This window comes from Hevea brasiliensis, chromosome 15 (assembly GCF_030052815.1).
Source record: "Hevea brasiliensis isolate MT/VB/25A 57/8 chromosome 15, ASM3005281v1, whole genome shotgun sequence".
NCBI lineage: Eukaryota > Viridiplantae > Streptophyta > Magnoliopsida > Malpighiales > Euphorbiaceae > Hevea > Hevea brasiliensis.
The window spans coordinates 21,570,030-21,586,375 of record NC_079507.1 but is presented as its reverse complement, the minus strand read 5'-3'; the positions used below and the strand labels follow the sequence as shown (position 1 = coordinate 21,586,375).

At 33.8% G+C, this 16,346-nt stretch overlaps 1 pseudogene; it reads right to left on the bottom strand.

Annotated features, from left to right (window-relative positions):
- Positions 1–15,676: 15,676 nt before the first annotated feature.
- LOC110664556 (auxin-responsive protein SAUR68-like) lies at positions 15,677–16,122 on the bottom strand (annotated as a pseudogene).
- Positions 16,123–16,346: the final 224 nt, after the last annotated feature.

Here is a 16,346-nt window from a genome sequence, read left to right as displayed (position 1 = left end):
AATATTCCATAATCCAAACATGAAATAACATCCTTATGGTTCACCAAACCAGGCTGCCATTTCATGCATTACATTCCCATAATTTCCAAGCATTCAAATTTCAATACACATTCACATATACTAAGTATATATCACCCAAATAATTTTCTACACAATATACATTTAATCAATCCTTTAATTCACCATTTACAAGAAAAAATAAACTGTCTTCAAGGTGTTTCCATGGCTGCCAAAAGTACACTTCTCCATTTAACATCAAACCTCAAAAATTTCTCCATAAATCAAACACCCATAACATCCTTACAAACTTTAACAAAGCAATAATCAAAAACACAAACTTACCACTTTGGAAATTCTTCAAAACCTCTCCAAAACTTGGTTTTCTTGTTGCCTATCTACTGCCCATGGTGTGAGGATTAACTTTAATGAAGGAAGGTGCAAAGAAGGAAGCTTAAATCAAGCTTGCATGAAGCTTTTAAGTGGACGTCAATGGTGGATCTTCTTGGGAGCAATTTGGCTGGTTCTTTGAGAAGTGAGGAAGAAGATGATCTGCTGTCCAAATGAAGTGGTAGTGGTCCACTTTGATGAATTAGTGGAGCACTATGTCAAAATAAATTATTAGTTTAATCTAAGATTTCATTTTCCCACATTAAGCTTCCCATTTTTGCTATTTACATTAGGTACCACTAATTTAATTTTTCATGATATTTTTCAAGTGTAATATCATGTATTTTTAATGGAAATTTAGGTCAAAAGACAACTCGGGGTGTCAAATGACCACAATGCCTCTATTCGGGTTATATTCCCGATTTTTCGGTAACACCGGGTTTTGTCCGTTTTTCGATTTCTCACTTTTCTTTGTACTAATTATTTAATTTTTTATTTAATATTTCTAATGGTATTTATACTTCAATAGACATTTATTTAAGTCCTAAAAATATTTTCCAGGGTTCCCCACAGTCCAGGGCTAGTCAACGGTCCACGCCGTGACTTCCCGGTGCGATAACCCATCGCTAGGGTTCTCGGCTCGCTTAACTTGGTTACATATCTTTGCTATTATTTTTCCTTTGTTTTTCTTGTATTTTCTTTTCTTGTATTTCATTATTTTATGTCTCCTCACTCATATCGAAGTGTAGTTCTAAGCATTTTAGCTATCCGGACAACACTGGTCATTGGAACAGTAGAACGCACTATCGAACATAGGGGTGTTACAGCATGGCTCATCTAAATTGGACACTTTTAGTGGGAGATATGCTTATTTGAATTTTCTAGATTTTATGGCCAAATGTGCTAATTCCCGATTTAGTGTGCCAACTGATTCAAGTTAATTGACCTAGTTTCCTTGATTTTTGGGTTTTGGTCAAATTACCAGTTTTGTAGATCTATGTCTTATTGAAATTTTGGGACTAATTTCATGTCATTTGGAGTTCTATGGACCAAGTTATAGTTATTTTACTATTGCTAGTCAAGTTGTACTTATATTACAAATTTTAGGTCATTTTTAGGTCAAAGTTAATTCGGCCAATTTTTGTAACCCAAATTTGGCGATCATTTTGACTTGGTAATTGACATTTATGGGCTTGGTGATCTCCATCAAAGTTGTAGCCCTATGTCTAAGCTTTCGAACGATATAAATTTCTGGTCATTTGGATCTATTTTGAGTGAGTTATGGCCAAAAGACTGACTACCGTTCAAATAGTCAATTTCTGGGTTACCAAGTTTACAATTACGGATTAGCTCAGTTTTAGTGTCACTTTCTGGACATAATTTTAATAGGCTTTCAACATGAAAGTTGGCACATTTTGTGCCTATTTTTACCTACAATTGGCCTCATACTAATTGGAGTCACACATTTAGGGTTATAGGCTCATTTGCATACTGTCCTTAAATACATTGCTTAAACATCTATCAATTGCACATTTACCTTGCTCTAAGTCCACTTCTCTACCCAATTCTGATTTGGTACCATATCAAATTCATTTATCACTTCACATTATAGTCAATTTGGGCATAATACAATGACCTTTAATACACTAAATACAATCCTAAATTACAAAGTCTAATTATAACAATGTATACACATAACACTCCCAATTATTACATATAACTTCCATCATCAATTATACATACTGCCCCTAATTCATCACCACCAGAATTCATCAATAAGTTTCATGATATCATAAATAAATTCATGAGTTTAAAGGCTGCCCAAAAATGGCAATTTACTAAGGTATTGAATTTCCCTTTCAAACCTTTAATTTCAATTGCTCAATTCACACATACACATAAAATACATTGGCTAAGCATCTTATGACTTTATTCAACATGATTTCCCATCAATTATATGTAAAAGCAAGCTAAACACGTTGAACTTCCATGGCTGCCGAAAATGGAACACCTCCCTAACTCATCAATTCTTCCAATTTCTTTCATAAATCAACTCACCACAACACTAACACAAACTTTAACAAGGAAAGGAAGAAAAATAAGATATATACCTCAAATTGAACTTGTCAAACTTCTTCAAAGCTCTCCCTTTTTGCTCCTAAAATGCTGCCCAAGATGTGTACTCCAACTTTAATGAAGGAACTTTAACAAATGGAAGCTTGGATCATGGTGAGAGGGAGCTTGGTTGTGAGGCGGCCATGGGAGAACTTTGGGAAGAATTTGGTTCGGTAATGGTGAAGGTTAAGTGGAGAAGATGGATGCAGAAAATTAGTGGAGAATTTCTATCCACTTAAACTTTTAGGTGTCCCAAAATTATGAGTTAGTGGAGCACTAACCATAGTTTAATGATATTAAAATCAAAGTTTTTCATTATCTCAAATTCTACAACTTAATTTCTCTTAATTGTTCTACCCATGTAATTTTATTTTTCATGGCATTTTCAAAATTTAATACTATTTTATTTTCATGGATATTTAGGTCAAAATTCAACTCTAGATGTCCATTGACCAAATGCCCATATTCGATTTGTATTCTCAATTTTTTGATAATATCGATTTTTGTCAGTTTCTCGATTTTTCGTTTTTCTTGGTACTAATTTATTAATTTTCTTTTGACATTTCTAATGTCATTTATACCTCAATAGATATTTATTTAAGTCTTAAAAATATTTCCAGGGTTCCCCGCGGTCCAAGGCTAGTCAACGGTCCTTGCCGCAACTTTCCAGTGCGTTCACCCATCGCTACGATTTTTGGCTCGTTTAACTTAATAATATTTCATTGCTCTTATTTTTCCTTTGTTTTTCTTGTATTTTCCTCTATTTTATTTCATTATCTTATTTCTCCTCACTAACATTTAAGTGTAGTTCCAGGCACTCTAACTGTCCGGACAGGCACTGGTCACCGGAATAGTAGAACGCACTACCGAATATCAGGGTGTTACAATTCTCCCCCCCCCCCCCCTAAAATAAATTTTGTCTTAAAATTTTACCTGATTTTAGTCTCTGAACAAGTGTGGGTGCTGCCTCCACATATTCTCCTCTCGTTCCTAAGTAACTTCCTGGCCTGAATGATGGTCCATAACACCATTTTAGAGGTAAATAATTTTGTGTGCCAATGAATCCACTCTTTCTAGGACCTTGTGTGATCCTATGGAGTGAGAACTTAGTTTTTCTCCCTTCTATAGAATCATATAATCTTCTTTCCTTTAAGTTTGTGTAAGACTTTTAACAATCTAATATAATATTTAATTTGTTTATATAACACTAATATTTTCTTACTATCGTTCTGTCTAATATTTCGATTCATGTTTCCTTATTGAATGACCATTGAGGTCATGTTAAAATTATTTATCTAATTATTGGTCCTCTGACTATTCTAGTCAACAATCTTACTCATATTCGTAACATTTCTTTGTTACATCTGAACCAACTGTTTAAATTTTTACTTTCACAACTCTTTTATCTATCGATTTTCAAATATTTATCGTATTCTAGGAAATATCTTTCGCTAGCAAACTCTTCCAAAACTAATTCCAAAAAGACTAGTCACTAACATATCAAAATTTATTTTTATACAAGGGACAGCAGGAAGGCAAACAATGCTGACACTAACATAAAAGTATGTAGACCCCGAGTCAAACAATACATATATATATCTTAGTTAAAAATTGAGAAAGTACCAGCAATAATGTCAGAAGTCTCAGCCTCTTCTCTCTGCCGCATAGTGTATACTCTAGCTAGAGCATCACCTTGTTCTGGCTTATTACAGTACTCTGACTTCCAGGTGTACTACCCCTACCTCTATCTCTGCCTCTACTAATTGATGGTGAACTCTTTGTGGTAGAAACTTGGGCTGATCCCTCTGGTGTAGTAAATGATTCAGAACAGTGTGGATTTATACAATCCTTAGCAAAATGACCAGTCTCTCCACAATTAAAACATGCTCCTATGGCTCTATAACATACCCCACAATGTGGTTTATCACAAGTTTCACAAAGTCAATCTGACATCGCATTTTTGGGTTTCTGTTGAGTTTGCTAATCCGATCGGGGTGGTTTCTATCCAGAAGATCTAGATCCTCCAAAGTGCTTTCTCTTTCCTGACCCACTATCAGGAACTTGATCAGTAGTCTTTCTAATTTTCTATTTTTCTTTTGTACGTTTTTTAACTGTTTCTTCATTCTCAATTCTTTCCAGTTCCAAGGCTTGCGATATTAGCTCTGAGAAATTCTAGTGTTAGAACCCCATAACTTACATTCTTAGACTAGGCCTTAACCCAGTCTCAAAACGTTTACATCTGTCTCTAGGGGTGGTAAGCAGGCTTCCTGCATAATGACTCAATCGAGAAAAGTTTCTCTCATATTCTGCCACTATTCTGTCCCCTTACTTCAGGCTTAAGAACTCCTATAGCTTTTGGTCCACATAGGCATCTGAGACATATTTCTGTCTAAACTCTCTGAGAAAGTCATCCCATGTCAGCACTGGGGGTTCCACCAAACTGTGGGGAATGGTTTTTCACCGGTCATATGCATCATCCCTGTAGAAGTGAGACTGAGTACTCAAACATCAGCTCATTGGTGCAGTGCAGCTTCCTAAAAACTCTTTCCATCCTTTCTAACCATTGTTATGCCTCTAGCGGATCCACTATCCCCTTGAACTCAGTAGGCCCATATTTAATCAGCTTGTCTTACTGCCTAGCTGAAGGCTATGATTGTACTACTGGTGTCTGCAGTGGGGCTTGAGTGGGATTATTACCAGCCATCTGTTGGAACATCGCACCCATCTACTGAGCAAATTGAGCAAGGAACTGCGGTATTGAGGGAGTTGGTGCAGCTAATAAACTCATATTTTGAAGGGCTGGGGCTTACCTTTATACCTCAGCCTCTATTGATTGATCGATTGAATGGTCCCCTTCTTCCATAGTCAATTAGAGGATATTATACCCCCTGAATAAATAACATAAGGAGATTTTCTCCCGTTCGTGCATATTAATAAAAATATTCAAATTACAAGTCAAAACAGAATTTAAAAACTTACTCTGATATTACTAAAGCATGTCACACCTTATCCCTCCGTAAGGCATAACATGATCCCGTAGTATATGTAATGAATTATCAAACTTCGTCTACTGATAACCCATTAAATATACTACAAAGGATTTTAAACCTTTTCTTATTTCTTTTTACAGTGGTGAGAACTTTTGACAGGTGTTAAATTTTTTTCTTTTAACTGAAGTGAAATCAAATAACAAATCTGAAGTATTAATCATTTCTGTAAAAATTTTGGTAGAGTGCCATCTGTATTTAGAGCAAAACAGTTCTTTCAAAAACCTATAAAAAGCACTTCTAATATATTTGTTCATTTCCAAACTCCAATATGGCTTAACTCAAATCAGTGTCTTCAACACAGTTCAAACTCAATTCAATATCATTTTTTGCAATTCTAAAGATAAAGTGCAAAATAATTGAGTATTCAAAGCTGAAATAAGAGAATTGTAATACAATATTTTGACAGGCCAAAATAATTTACAACTTTATTTTACAACTACTCAAGACCAAGTACAATATATACATACAGTTCACATACATTATAATAATATTTACAAGGAAGTGGTATACTCAATATACCCGGCAAAATCCCAATGCGAAGTCACAAGCAGCCTACTCTGTTGTTTTATCTGTCTGTCTGCCTACAAGAGTAATGAAAAAGCTATCACTAAGTAAAATTTACTCAGTGGTGTACAATAACAATTTAAAATGTGGTATATAAAACTTTTATTGACAATTTACAATTCAAATAATTCACAATTTCATGTCATAATTTTCAAAGATCATATAACACAAATTGATCAAACAATTTAATAAACACAGTGTTGCCAATCAATAACACAACTTAGGTCATGGCACAAATTTTCCAAACATGCCATGTCAAGGCATACTCACCTCACTAATCGAAATCAATGAGGGAGGTGACTAGCTTGATAATGAGTACTCATCCATACTCACCTCAGACTGGCAAGTCAAAGAGGGAGGAATATAGTCATACTCAACCCATAAATGGAGGAACATAGTGATATTGCCTTGCCAAGTGTGAATCAAAATAATTCCAAATCACAATATTTAAATATTTCATACAAACTACAAATCACATTTTATCTCAAAATTTCCATTTGCAAAGTAGGCAACACAATAATTTCCAAAGCCAAAACAATAAAAAATTATTCATAACTCATTTCTCCAAATAAATTTTCTAGTAAAAGCAGTGAATATAAAAATTATTGTGCACAAACCTGATTTGAGTCGCCTCTAGGCCTTGACTCAATGTTCTTTATGCTTTTCAATATCCTTTTCAACTGAAACACATAATTTAAAGTGTTTCAATACTCAGTTAAATTGTTTCTAACAATAAAATCCAATATTTAAATTTTCTTGGTACTATTCCCTTCAATTAATTTCATTAGTCAACCTATAATATTGACCATTAATACACACTAGGTGAATTAATTTTAATGTTCCCAATTTGTCATATTTTATAGTCTCTAAGTGTTGGTATATGTTACCAATTTCATTTTAAAGTTTATTGCATTTTATTGCCATTTTCCAGATTTCATAGCCAATGTTTACTGTCTATTAGACTAAGCTACAGTGTAAATTTAACATATTTCTCTTCATTAAATTGTTTCTCATTATGTCTTCTCTAATTTCCTTTTCGAATCACTCCATTTGGAGTTGTATAGCTCAAGTTATGGCAATTAACCATAACTAAGTCAAATTTAAATTTTAGTTTCCTTTTTAGGCATTTTCGGTTATAATTTTACTAATTTATTTGGACTATTTGTAATTACATTGAGGTCTAGCATTCTTTATAAGTATTGTTTCCCTATGTCTTAGGGACAAGAAAAAATTTTGCTTACCATTTTTCAAGTCTTATAGAATTCTTTATAGACAAATTGTTAACTTGGACTCAAAGGTCCTATATTGGCATAGTCCTCAATTAGGTCAATAGTTTTGACCTTAAATTCTGACCTTATACATTTATAATTTGAGGAAGTTGTCTAAAACAATGTTTTAGGTCTCTTTCTTAGCTTTCCAGATTGGTATGGATCATTTAAATTGGACACTTCTGGTGGGAGATATGCTTATTTGAATTTTCTGGATTTTATGGTTAAATGTGCTAATTCCAGATTTACTATGCCAACTTAATCAAGTTAATTGACCTAGTTCCCTTGATTTTTGGGTTTTGGTCAAATTACCAATATTGTAGATTTATGTCTTATTGAAATTTTGGGATTGATTTCATGTCATTTGGAGTTCTATGGAGCAAGTGATGGTCATTTTACTATTGCTGGTCAAGTTACACTTATATTGGAAAGTTTAGGTCATTTTTAGGTCAAAGTCAATTCGGCCAGTTTTTGTAACCCAACTTTGGCGATCATTTTGACTTGGTAATTGGTATTTCTGGGCTTGGTGGTCTTCACCAAAGTTGTAGCCCTATGTCTAAGCTTTCCAAAGATAAATTTTAGGTCATTTGGACCTGTTTTGAGTGAGTTATAGCCAAAAGACTGACTACTGTTCAAATGGTCAATTTCTGGGTTACCAAGTTTGCAGTTACAGATTAGGACAGTTTTAGTGTCACTTTCTAGACAGAATTTTGATAGGCTTTCAACATGAAAGTTGGCACATTTTGTGCCTAGTTTCACCTCCAATTGGTCTCATACCAATTGGAGTCACACATTTAGTGTTATAGGCTCATTTGCATACTGTCCTTAAATACATTGCTTAAATATCTATCAATTGCACATTTACCTTGCTATAAGTCCACTTCTCTACCCAATTCTGATTTGGTACCATACCAAATTTATTCATAACTTCACATTATAGTCAATTTTTGTAGAAGACAATGACCTTTAATTCACCAAATGCAATCCTAAATTACAAAGTCTAATTATAACAATGTATACACATAACACTCCCAATTATTACATATAACTTCCATCATCAATTATACATACTGCCCCTAAATCATCACCACCAGAATTCATTAATAAGTTTCATGATATCATACATAAATTCATGAGTTTAAAGGCTACCCAAAAATGGCAGTTTATTAAGGTATTGAATTTCCCTTTCAAACCCTTAATTTCAATTGCTCAATTCACACATACACATAAAATACATTGGCTAAAACATCTTATGACCTTATTCAACATGATTTCCCATCAATTACATGTAAAAGCAAGCTAAACACTTTAAACTTCCATGGCTGCCAAAAATGGAACACCTCCCTAACTCATCAATTCTTCCAATTTCTTCCATAAATCAACTTAGCACAACACTAACACAAACTTTAACATGGAAAGGAAGAAAAATAGGACATATACCTCAAATTGAACTTGTCAAATTTCTTCAAATCTCTCCTTTTTTGCTCCCAAAATGCTGCCTAAGATGTGTACTCCAACTTTAATGAAGGAACTTTAACAAATGGAAGCTTGGATCATGGTGAGAGGGAGCTTGGTTGTGAGGCGGCCATGGGAGAACTTTGGGAAGAATTTGGTTTGGCAATGGTGAAGGTTAAGTGGAGAAGATGGATGCAGAAAATTAGTGGAGAATTTCTGTCCAATTAAGCTTTTAGGTGTCCCAAAATTATGAGTTAGAGAAGCACTAACTATAGTTTAATGATATTAAAATCAAACTTTTTCATTATCTCAAATTCTATCCCTTAATTTCTCTTAATTATTCTACCCATGTAATTTTATTTTTCATGGTATTTTCAAAATTTAATACTATTTTATTTTCATGGACATTTAGGTCGAAAGTCAAATCTAGGTGTCAATTGACCAAAATGCCCCTATTCGGTTTGTATTCCCGATTTTTCGGTAACACTAATTTGTCAGTTTCTCGATTTTTCATTTTTCTTTGTACTAATTTATTAATTTTTCTGACATTTCTAATGTCATTTATACCTCAATAGATATTTATTTAAGTCTTTAAAATATTTTCTAGAGTTCCCCGTGGTCTAAGGCTAATCAATGGTCTTTGCCGCAACTTCTCAATGCGATCACCCATTGCTACAGTTTTTAGCTCGTTTAACTTAATCACGTTTCATTGCTCTTATTTTTCCTTTTTTTTTTCTTATATTTTCCTCTATTGTATTTCATTATCTTATTTCTCCTCACTAACATGTAAGTGTATTTTCAGGCATTCTAGCTGTCTAGACAGACATTAGTCACCGGAACAGTAGAACACACTACCGAATATAGGGGTGTTGCTTTCATGCTATGTTAGAGAGAACCTGGTAGAATTAGTTTGGCCTCAAATTGTTAGTCTTCTTTGACCACCGATGGATATATATGCTTAGCTGCTCATTTCATTGATAAAGATTGACGTATTCAAAAGAGAATTTTGAATTTTAGTTTTATGCCACCTCCTCACACTGGCATATCATTGTCTAAAAAAATACACACTCTTTTGACTAAATGGGATATTGAGAAGAAGATTTTTTCAATTACTTTGGATAATGCTTCGATAAATGATGTTTTAGTTGATTTATTGAGAACTCAATTGTCTTTTAGAGGAGGACTTTTATGTGATGGTGAATTTTTCCACCTTCGATGTTGTGCTTTATATCCTTAATTTGATGGTGCAAGAAGGGCTTAAGGATATAGATGGGGCTGCTCAAAAATTCATGAAAGCATAAAATATGTCAAAGAATCACAAAGTAGAAAGAAGAAATTTTTGGAGTGTGTTACTCATTGCTCTCTTGATTCTAAAAGAGGCTTGAGACAAGATGTTCCCACTAAGTGGAATGTAACATTCATTATGCTTGACAATGCACTTTATTATCGCCATGCCTTTTATGCACCTTGAATTAGGTGACTCAAATTTTAAGCATGGCCTTTCGATGAGTGAGTGGGACAAAATAGAGAAGATGAATAAGTTTTTATCTATTTTCTATGGCATCACATGTATCTTTTTGGGTGCCAAATATCCAACTGCAAATTTCTATTTTTGAGGAGTGTATACAACCTAATGATCAATACATGAAGAAAGTGGCTAGTCAAATGTTCACCAAATTTGAAAAATATTGGTATGATTTTTGTGACATTTTAGCCATTGTAGTTACTTTGGATCCTAGATACAAGTTACACATCATGGAATGGTGCTATGAGAGAGTTTATAGGGAAAAAGGGATTTCTAAAGATATGCGTGTGAAAGAAAAGTTGTTCTTCCTTTTTAATTTATATGCTAATGCTTCTACATGCCCAACATCATTGGAAAGAAATTGCCAGCAAGGCAAGGGTCTCAAAATGTGTTACATGCACCTAAAGGCTCCTTCTCTCTAGAAAGTTTGAATGAGTTAATAGTATGTGAGTTTAAATTTATATTTTTGTTATTTTCAAGTTTAAATTGTTGAGAATTCAAATAGTGTTTTAGGTTATAATTTAATGTTCTTAAATTTTTTGAAATTTATCTTCATATATGATAATTAATTAGTTCTAATATCTATATAGGGATTTGACTCATTTCATAATATAGATGCACCAAAAAAAATCACAACTTGAGTTGTACTTGGATGAACCAAGGGTGGATAGGAAAACTAAATTGGATGTACTGATGTTTTAGAAAGCAAAACAATTTAAATATCCTAAAGTTGCTGCAATGGCTCGTGATGTTTTTTGCATTCATGTTTCCACAGTTGCATCAGAAAGTGCTTTTAGTGTTGGTGGAAGGGTTCTTAATCAATATTGAAGTGCTCTTAGACCTGAATTAGTGGAGGCATTCGTTTGTGGTCGAGATTGGCTTTATGGTGAGCAAGGTAATATGTTTATAATTTTAGTTTTGATTAAAATATGAAATTATATTCTCCTATTTTTAACAATTTAGAAAATGCAAAATTAGCTTTAGAGGAGCTTACCCAAGATGTTATGGAGCTTAAAATTAAAGATAAAGAAATAGCTCCTTCAGCTGGTTCTAACTCTATTGATATGGTGTGATAAATTTGTAATATTTAAAGTTAGAAATTGTGTTGGATTGATTTTTATTTTTCTGTTTTTATTTTAGTTGGTTTGTATGTATTATTTTAATATTGTATTTGCATATTTTTCCTATTTTATTTTAGTCTGTTATTAGTAAATTTTCTTCATTAAAACTTTTAGTTTTCTTGTTTGATGTAGGATTATATTATATTTTGTTTTATACAGATTAGAAGTATTGGATATTGTCAAAATATGACAAATGAGTCATGTTGGATAGTGTTAAATGGGTTAAGTCGTATCAAACCATGTTAATTGGGTCATTTAGTGTTAAATGGGCAGTGTCGTATTGAATACACCTAATACAATTTAATATTAATTGTGTCATGTTGTGTAACCCGTATAATAGAAGGGTCATGTTCGTGTTTAAATTTTAAATCGTGTCGTGTTTGTGTCAGTCTTTATCGTGTTCGTATTGCATGTTGACACGACACGAATGTGACCTATCAACCCGAATTGCCACCCCTAGTAATTGGCTTGGGCTAGGCTCTAGGTTCGACCATTGTGGGTTGAACAAAAAGTCTTGAAGATACTTTCTGAGTGGGATCATCATGAGGCCACAAAGGGGGAAAATCTTCACCATACTGGCTTTGTGAAGATTTAATCATCATACATTGTTGGATAAGAGGAACTGCTGGAGGTGGTTGAGGAGTTCTCCTACCTTCCGTTTCCTTTTCCTTTCTGAGAATTTTTAAAGCTAGTTCATAGATTGGTAAAGGATTCGTTCTTTGAGTCTCTTTGTTGATGCCAATCCATAGGCCCTGTGTGACATCCTCATTTTAAATAATTCTGTACATCCTACTGTTCCAATAACTAACGTCTGTTTGGACAGCCAGGATGTTTGGAACCACACCTAAACTAGAGTGAGGAGTCATAAATTGATTGAATAAAGATCAAGTAAAGTTAAAGGAAAATGAAAGAAATGTAGTACAAATGGGTTAAATGAGTAAAAGTCAAGAGCGATGAGTGGCCTCACTAGGAAGCCACTAGGAAGTGACTGTAGGTCCAGTTGCCAACCCCACACTCATGGAAAACCTTATAGGACATTTATTTAGGACTTAATTGAAGGATTAATAACAATGAAAATGTCAAGGAAATGTAAGAAAATTTAATGTCAATCGGTAAAGACAATTATAACTTGATGAACCTAATGAAGGGCATTTTGGTCAATTCACTTGGAGAGTTAACTTTTGACCAAAATATCAATTAAATTAAGTGAAATTGATGTAATAAAATATGATGGAATTTTGATGAAAATATAACTAGAGAAGAGTAATTGAAAGAAGAAAAGAGAGAAATGAAAAATTAAATTTCAATTATGACATAAGCATGACCTATGGATGACTTAATTAAAATCAAATTAAAATTAATTAAAATCAAATTAAAATGGATGACTTGGAGAGTGATGAAAAAATGCATATAAATTGATTTTTTTAAAATTTTAATTAATAATATTTATTAGCTTTCCCAAAGGCATAAATGGATTGGGAATGAACTATTTAATAACTCCTTTTTGTTAAAATAACAGAAAAAATATGAGGTTACAAAATCTTCTAGAATATAATAAGGGGATGGTATATTCTCCTCCTTAGGCACTGAAGTATGATCATGAGGGTTTCTAGCAGGTGTAGTCGGGCCCTGAAGTGCTAGGTTGCTTGTTAAATTCTAAGCTATTATTCTCAGAAGCAGGTATGGGCTGAGGAAATGGTGGCTCCTCCGCAGCTGACTCTAAATGATGATTCATGGTGGCTATCTCCATGCAGTCATAACAAGCTTGATCATAAATGGGTTGAAGGCCATAGCTATAACAGGGAGGGTACGATTGGATTGGTGGCACATTATAGGCAAAGTTATTATTTAATGTGGTATTCACTGGAAGAAGATTTTGGTCAAAGTTATTCAACGCTGGAGGAGGAAAACAAGACCCATAGCTATTCTCCTTTTGCTGGGAAATCATTAGAGAATTATCATATTCTGCAGCAGTAAGCTGTGCAAGAATATCATCGTCAGCAAGTTGTGCAAGAATATCCTCGACAGCAAGTTTTACAACCATATCATCAGCTTTTGGAAAGTCTGTTTCCAAATTTACAGTCACTTTGCCATATCATTTTCTTTGCTTCTTTTTCTTTCAGCCTTGTTGTTGTAAACCTTGCAAAGAACCCATTCATCCAGCTAGAAAAAAAACGAAAAAAAGAGGTAAGAATCAAGAAAAGAAGCAAAGAGAAAACATGCTCTGTTAGTCTTCTTCCTCCCCTTCCTTAAAATTAATGTCTGCATACAACCATAGTTTGTAAACCAATAATGAATACCTCTTGAATTGCATGATTTATATATTAATACGACTTTGAAAGATACAAAGAAAGAACTTATATAAGTACCTGTTTCTGATTTATGTCCTCGGAAGAAGAGCAAGTAGCAGCGGAAAGAACCCTTTCATGAAGCACATATTCGTGCATTTTCCAGTTAGTTTTCCTTGCATTTGATTGCATCTTTTCATAATAATCAAGTGATTTTCTAAACCCTAAAGGACTTTTCTTATTTGGGATGACCTTATCAATCCCTGTAAGCTTCCAGAATCCTTTACCCGCTGTTCTGTTCGATCTAGACCCATTTTTATGCTTTCTCTGCTTAATAGTGAAAAAAGACCATTCACTCTCTCTTCCTCTGGTCAGCTTATACTTCTCCGCATAAAAAAAAAAAAAAAAAAAAAAAAACACATTAGTTTCTCGTATGAAAATTAATGAGTTCGGTGATAATACATATCTCACAAAAAAAATACAAAGTCAAATGCCATACTGATCAGTTAGCTCTTGAGGACCTTGTTTATACAACTTAATAATGTGAATCATGTTATGAGGCAAGGGCTCATTCCTAATCTTTTTCAGTAAAAATTCAATAATCAGCACATCTTCACGAGGAGCAAATCGATACCCAACAGGCAACGAGTTGAAATATGCATTGTTATCATCATCATCATGATGATTATTACTAATGCAAATTGCACTAACTCTATTAATGTTCTTGTTCTGATTTTCCTCCATTATTCTTTTTGCAAGCACTCCAAGAAGGGTTTCGATGAAGAAGCCAGATAGTATAGTTTTCTACTTGTATGTATGTGTTTTTGTTTTGGAGTATATATCCGTTGTTTAGACCGACATATTCATGGCAAAGTGCACTTGGATTAGAATTAGGATCATGGCTTATTAATAAATATTAGGAGTGTTTTTTTTTTTAAAAAAAAGAAAAATTTATCTAGATTCCTCAAAGATTAGGAATCCTTGGTAAATTCCAAGTAGAAATACTACTCTGGTTAGCAGCCGCAGAAGAACCAATGGACTTTCATATCAGAGAACCAAAAAAATTTATGATAAAATCTGATTTATGTAAAGTCTTCAGAAGCTACAAAATGGAATTTGATGGTTTGTTCTTTGATGTCGGAGACGAGAAGACGAGGAGTAACAATTGTCAATAATGCTCTTTCTACGTCTCTATTGATCTACTGTTTAATCAAAGTGATTGCATAAACATTCCATAAGCTCTGCCTCACATGGCAATGTGAGAAGGGCCTTGCTTCACAATCCAAACCCTTTGAGCTCTCTGATGATTTCGTTGTTAAGGAATTCCAGAGGAAGCCTAACCCATTTTTGATCTATAAAACACACAGGTTCTTCTCAGTTTTTGCTGATGTTATGCAATTGCATATGTGTTTCTAGTGGTTTATGATAATGCAATGAGCAGCTGTAAGATCCTATTAGCAAGTTAGGTATCTTTGCTTATGTTTGGAAATAAACATGTCAAGGTGTGAATGAGCTTTACAAAAATCTCTGCCATTACAAAAATCTAGTCCACCGCATTATCATTTATTTATTTTTTACTAATTTTTGTTAGGCTTTTACTAGGAGTTGAAACTTGCACACAATTCCATTACCACTGAGGCAAAACTCATTGGTTGTTATCTTTAACAATATATAAGGGGTGTGATAGGATTTTCTTAGGCAAATGATGCCAATGGTAACTCACCCTTTAATTTTAGTTCTTGATCTCTAATTCTGCGTTTTAAATTGATTCCCAAATGTCCAAATGCAATTTTCAAAATTATCGAGAGATAATAGGGCATGAACCAAAAATTTGTTTTTTTTTTTAATGAAATAAATCAATGTGCACTTGTATATGTATCTTTACAAATCTAATTGTAACCCTTCAGAAGCTGCAAATTGGAAGTTGATGGCTTATTGTTTGATGTTGGAAATAGAATGATGATGAGCAGCAATTGATAGCTATGGACACCAACAATGCTCTCTCTACATCTCTAGCAGCATTCTGTCTGATCAAAGCAATTACAAATTCCATAAGGTCTGGCCACAAGGCAGTATGAGTGGCCTCTTGCTTTGCAATCCAAACTCTGCTTCTGCCATGTTGAATAGCTCTTTGATTATTTCATTATTAAGATATCCCAAGGGAAGAAGGAAACATTTTCCATCTGCAGAATACACTATAAAATGGCCTTTCTCAGCCATTAGTGATGTGCTGCAATTGCTTGTATCTATACTTCCAAAGGTTTGTGGCAACGTCATTCCTCTTCGCCTGATTGCAGCCATCTTCTGCCATTTCTCGGCCAATTTTAGAAGCTTCTTGGCACTAATCATCTTATTAGTCTATAAGAAAGGAATCTTTTGGGGAAGTAAAGGAGAAAGCTTTAGATTCTAAATACTAAAAGCTAATCTTTTAATAGGTAGAAGGAAATGCAAGTGACTTGATTATATATTTACAAGGTCAGACAATCCATTTCATGGAGCTGCCACAATCAATGCAGGGGTGCACCAAAGCAAAGCCATGTGATGGATGGTCGTGAAAGATTGTTTGTGAGGCT